Here is a 6,000-nt window from a genome sequence, read left to right on the forward strand (position 1 = left end):
CAGATAGGATTAGATATTCCTACCTGAGGTCGGAAGCCGGAAGCAGCGCCTAACACTGCTAGGTAGAAATAGGTGTGGCGGTGTTGCCGCCGAAGTCAAACCCCAAAGGGTTCTACCACCTTCAAAACTCTCAATATCCAATACTTATGTACTTCAATAGTCCAAGTGCCAGCAGAATTGCAGATAGTGGACCCAAGTCTGTGCCCATAACATTTACTATGTGGTGGTATGTGCCAAAAAAAAACAGAGTATTAATAAAAACTAAAACAATTTAGTTTTAAATCATATTGGTCACAGGGTTATATAAAAATATTTATCCCATTTTTATTTACTTTGCTTTAATTATGTATTCAGAAGCCAGAAACAATACTAACAAGTATTACTGTCCACACTGTAGTCATGTGTGACTGACGCTCACTGACAGACTTCAGGAATGCATTCTCTGACCGGCCAGACTAGAGTTTTCAAATTTAAAAGATATAACACTGTATAACATAGATATTGAAATGATCAAAACTTTACACCAAATCTTAGAATTGTTTATATGTTATGGAAGGAGCCTACAAATTTCCCATTTAAAGTTAACTTCAGGATTGTTAATAGAATACACTGATGCTTTTATCAAAAAAGCAGTGATAGCCTAATGGTTTAAAACCTCGGCCTCTCGAACAAGGGGTCCGAAGTCATTTCCTAACCATGCACTGAGTTTCAAAGTTATGTGCGTATTAAAAATAATTTATTCTTTGCTTAAAAAGGTGAAGGAAAATTACACTTCAGGTCACATCAACATGGGCAACTATTCACACCCACATTAAGTTAGCTATCTAGATTCACAAGTAGGGAGTGGTCGAAGTCTCCACTCGTGATTCTAAGATTCCTTAGCTTTGAAACAATCTTTGGAACAACCCCGATTAGCAGGCGTTCTTCTGAAGGTCAATCACAGATTCCTAATCCTGAGATAAGATAAGCATATTTTATATAACTGCCATCCATGCGAGTACATTAGTAGGAGAGACCACGATGCTAAATGTGTACAAACTTGAGTATCATTGGGACCTATACAATTGTATAGATTAGAAGTTAGAATGAAGAAAAGGTTATGTGATGTTTTTTGATTCAGCTGAGGGTTCAACTTCTAGAAGGTTCCAAAAATGAGTTAGGTGGACAGAGCGGCAGATTGGTGATAGAGAATATAGTCCACTTATCTCTGCAGTTTGCATGAGGGGGGACAGCCATACGAGAGAGTTAAAAATGGAGAAAAAAGAGAGAGATCTTAGATATTCAGAGGGGATATTAAGTGACCCCAGACGAAGCTCCATTTCAAAAGACTGGCAATTTTGATAAAAGGAAAGCTCACAGTGACCTACCGAAAAAATTTATATTAATAATATAATTATTCAAGTAACAATTTTTATTGCATGTTTGTGAGCCGAGCCTATTACTCCCAAATGTCATACTCAAATCGTCAGATTATTATAAATGTATTATTTTCAGCATGTAATTTACCTACCATAACTTAATCTGACGCGCTCGAGCATGTCCAGTGTTCTATTTCTTTTTTACTAATCTGAAAGTCTCCCTTGTGCAAAACCTACACAGTAGAGGTGTGCAAAATATATCACTAAAGTGAAAAGAGAATGATATATCTTTTGAACTCAGTGATATATATCACTCTTTTAGTAGTAGCTCTGTAACGATATAAGGGACATTTTATATCAGTATTTCAGAGAATCAGATCAAAATATTTTGACAACATTTTTGATTCTTATAATTAATACAAAACTGGCAAGAAATTATATATGAATTTCACAGCCAACACTATTTGTATATTCTTAGCAAAGAAAACATATTTTAATTTAGTATTTAATATGTGACGCATTTGACTCAAATCAGACTATGTCAGTCATTCGCTCATTTGACTCATCACTCACTCGCGAGCGAGTATAACACTGTTGAGTTGAAGAAGATCATATATCCGGAATCGTATGGACCTATGAACTCAACCATATGACGCGGATATCAAGATATAATTCAAATTTAAGAACTTAATTAAATAGTCAAGATTTTCATGCAAAAATTCTGTATTTGCTGATTTCTTGCCCATCCATAGACTTGATTAATTGTGAATGTAGCAAACACTGTACAATACAGAGTCCGATAATTTGAATCTAATAAGGAACACACAACAAAATATCTCTGTGTCACCCACATCCGCTCTATTCAGTCTAGACAACCACATAAACACAGTTAAATCACCTAATATAAGACATAAGTACTAAAATGTTACCTAAATTATACAGAGTTTTCAAGATATGTAGTAGGACAATATTATGTATAATAATTCTTTATATATCAAAGCTAAAAATAGGTAATAGTAATTTTATGACTTACCCAGTTTAAAGATGCACTTACAACACAGTGGTAAATACACAAATACACAATATTTTTTAAGGTAATAAATATGTCTTACTTAGTGGTAATATTTAATGAATACTTTGCAATAATCATGGATAATAAAATCGTTATGTCCATGTTGCATTGTAGACTGGGGATGATATATAAATAATACTTTATATGAAATAGTTGTTAGTCAATAGTACATAGACTATTAGCACAAATGATACGAAGCGAGACGAGACACAAACACCACTTTAGCGCCAATACAATTTGAACTTGAAAATGATGAATTATGAATTTTTGTGAGATGACGTTAAAGAGGTAACTGTCTTCATTAATCATAGTATAATTACCACAAAAAATCCTCTCATTGTTGGATAATATCAAAATTCCGGTAAAAATTGTACTCATTCATTCATTTTTTCTTTGATTATTGACAAGCATGTCCCTCACCTGCTCCTACCAATAACGTTAAAAAATGAAGTCAACACAATTGTAACTCATGGAAAATATAAAAGGAAAACTAAAATAACTTTAGAATTATAAGGTAAAACTGTAGTTATTGTTTCACATGCAATTCACATCTATGATCTATATTGGCCAGTTAACTTTAGGTGTTTTCAGACTTCTACACAAGAACAAGCAGACAAGCCATATTGAATAATGATTGGATAAGGATTTCCATAGCCCATAAACACTACAGCGTTATATCGATATTATAAAATATCGATAACGAAATGACGTACATTTCATGTTATTCTAGTAATCAATCATTTAAAAATATTATGGATTCCTAACAAAATTCTGTTGATAATATGATAAATAAATGTATATTAGATCATAAGATCCTAGAGTTACAGCTTGTATTATTGTTTTTAAAGTAGACATTCTATTGCAGTTTAAGCATAACATGCATGAACAAAAAAATTATAATATTAAAAAATGAATTTTGAATTATTCATAAATATAAATATTTTATACTTAACGTTATGGTATTTGCATTATAAAATATATACATTTATATATTCAATAATCTACCCAATTTTTACTTCCATGCGCAGCCGTACAAAGTTAAGCAAAAGATGCGCGTATATTTATCGATTTCTGCAAATACGCTTTTCTGATTGGTCTAGGCCGAGGATGTATCGGAAATATACAGATAAAATATACTTTACATGACTTAGAACAAAGAGTATAATAACCTATACTGAAAGGTTAACTTATATTTTATGTATATCGTCCAAAGAAGTTTAAGGTTTTCTTAAAACCCAAAAAGAGATTTGAATTTATTAAATCATTTTCAAAACTTATTATAATATTGCTATAAAATTATTAATAAAAAGTTTCACGCAGTGAATCCAAATTCATTAGTATCAACAGGATATAGTACTTTTAATTTTATAGAAAACACTTAAATATTACTGTCTAAAAATCCATGAGTCCATGTCTAAACGATGGTTCATTATTGGTTGAGGTAATGACAAAGCGCGTTATTCCGAAATGGCGGAATTTTTAAAATTATAGTGTCCATTATTCAGACGTTCACTGAATATCTACAATCATGAAGTCTCCGGAGCAATTAGAACACCATAATAATAATAATTAATGTGTCTTCTTGTAGCTTACATTCAGATTATGTGTACAATTTATATAAAAACCATAGATTAGTAAAGATACTTCGCCGCCTTGAAATTGAATGAAGCCACAAACGGCTTATTAGTAAGTTCTTTTTTTCAAGAATTCATTCTTGACAAATAAAAACATTTTTAGAGAAAATAAATAATTATTTCAAATATTTTAGGGACATTTTAGCACGGAAACGTGGCAAAACTTTTTTACGCAACTATTTCAATTCTCAAAACTGGTTACATTTTCTTGTTAGGAGTGAGTAATCTTTACTAATCTATGATAAAAAGTTACATTGTAATTAATACTTATGATTTGATCACAGATTTGATATAGAAGTTCTGACTTTAGACAGGTTGGGTTTATCTCTTTCTTTTTAACACGCTTTTATTAGCTTCAGACGTATGTATGTTGGTATGTTAGTATGTAACGGAATCTTTGAACATGATTTTAACCCCCTTCAAAACGTCGGATTAACTCGAAATTTGGCATACTTATTACGGACCGATGACAATTCAATATTTTAAACATTAATAATTTTGTACCATTGTCCTTATCAACATCCTCAGGATTAACGATTTTCGAGGCGAGATTTTTCAAGCACCTTCAGCAAAGTTCATCGCAACTTTAGATTGCAAATTATTGCTATTTAGTTTCAATAGGCGTAACCTTTATATCGTGATTTTTAGTTTAGAAAATAATAATGTTATTTCCCTATAACTCAAATGTTCTGAAACATATCTATAATGCCGTCTTGTAGAATGATTTTTAGGATTCCGTACTCAAAGGTTAAAACGAAACCCTCTGCGGTCTGTTCGTCTGTCGTTGGGCTTTACCTATCTCTTAAATCGTAATAAATAGACACTTGATTTTTTTACAAACGATGAATAATGGTGGTCGCTATAACGAGAAATACTAAAAATTAATAAATAATTATAGTTCAAAAAACTAAAAAACACGCTTTTATGATAAAATCAACTAAAAAGTAGAAAATAATTTTCAATCTAAGAATCAATTAAGGAACAGTAAATAGTATAATTGTGGAAAAAGTGTGGGGTGCTTTTCGAACCTGATAAATGGAGCACCCCACACTTTTTCCACAATTATACTATTTACTGTTCCTTAATTGATTATTAGATTGAAAATTATTTTCTACTTTTTAGTTGATTTTATCATAAAAGCGTGTTTTTTAGTTTTTTGAACTATAATTATTATTACCAATACATAGCTATAACGCCATAATAACACCTCTCGAGATTTTGGACATTTAAAAAAATAGAATTAGATAATAATAGTAATTAGGTAGTAATAATCGTAGATTAATCATTTATTTGTGTCCACTACGTCGCTAAAGAAATAAATTATTAAAGAGACTTAGTCGTGTTCTTTAGTATTTATACAATTTAAATGGAAATTTTAATTTGATTTAAAATAAATTTCGTATTTTTGCGTAGGCAGAAAATATATGATAAGGACATGAAATACATACCTATAAAATATATTATCGGAAAACGTTATCACATTCACTTAATCAATACCTAACTTAGATATAAGTAGATAACTAATATAAATAGGTATAGTGGTAAAACTTCAGAGGGGTTACTACCATCTCTTAACACAATATTATTTTAATCATACTTTTAATTTTTTTTGCAGGAAATTTAACTTTTTAAGCAAAATATGAACTATGAAGGTTTTTAAAAGATGGTGGTAGGCCTCAGAGTAGACTAGCAGCTTGGCGCGGATTATAACTGATTATACAAGAAAGCAAATGAATAGCCTAGATCAATGTACCTATCAGACGTCACGTACTACGAGTATTATTTCGATTCTTCTGCCGCCTCCTCAAGAGGATTTATGAGTATTGGCAGGCATATATCATATCTTATGGGGCCGGGGCGTAAAAGCTCGCAGTCTAAGAGTTGATCTAATTTTACAAAATTTTACAAGACCGGAGCGCATCGCCCCTCCCCCCCC

General features: G+C 31.4%; 1 protein-coding gene across 34 annotated transcripts in view; it reads right to left on the minus strand.

The window, feature by feature from the left end:
* The window catches only part of LOC140743677 (uncharacterized), a 54,370-nt gene extending 51,324 nt beyond the window's left edge, over nucleotides 1–3,046 (minus strand). For 33 of the 34 annotated variants that reach the window (XM_073075153.1, XM_073075154.1, XM_073075143.1 and 30 more), the window contains exon 1: nucleotides 2,851–3,046. The gene's annotated coding sequence lies outside the window, so the exon portion shown is untranslated. Of the gene's footprint in view, nucleotides 1–2,750 lie in introns of all 34 variants that reach the window. The other variant, XM_073075122.1, reaches the window with a different exon arrangement.
* Between the last annotated feature and the right edge of the window lie 2,954 nt (nucleotides 3,047–6,000).

Source organism: Epargyreus clarus, unplaced genomic scaffold (assembly GCF_041222505.1).
Source record: "Epargyreus clarus isolate Ecla_fem2 unplaced genomic scaffold, WU_Ecla_fem_2.2 ptg000007l, whole genome shotgun sequence".
Taxonomy (NCBI): domain Eukaryota; kingdom Metazoa; phylum Arthropoda; class Insecta; order Lepidoptera; family Hesperiidae; genus Epargyreus; species Epargyreus clarus.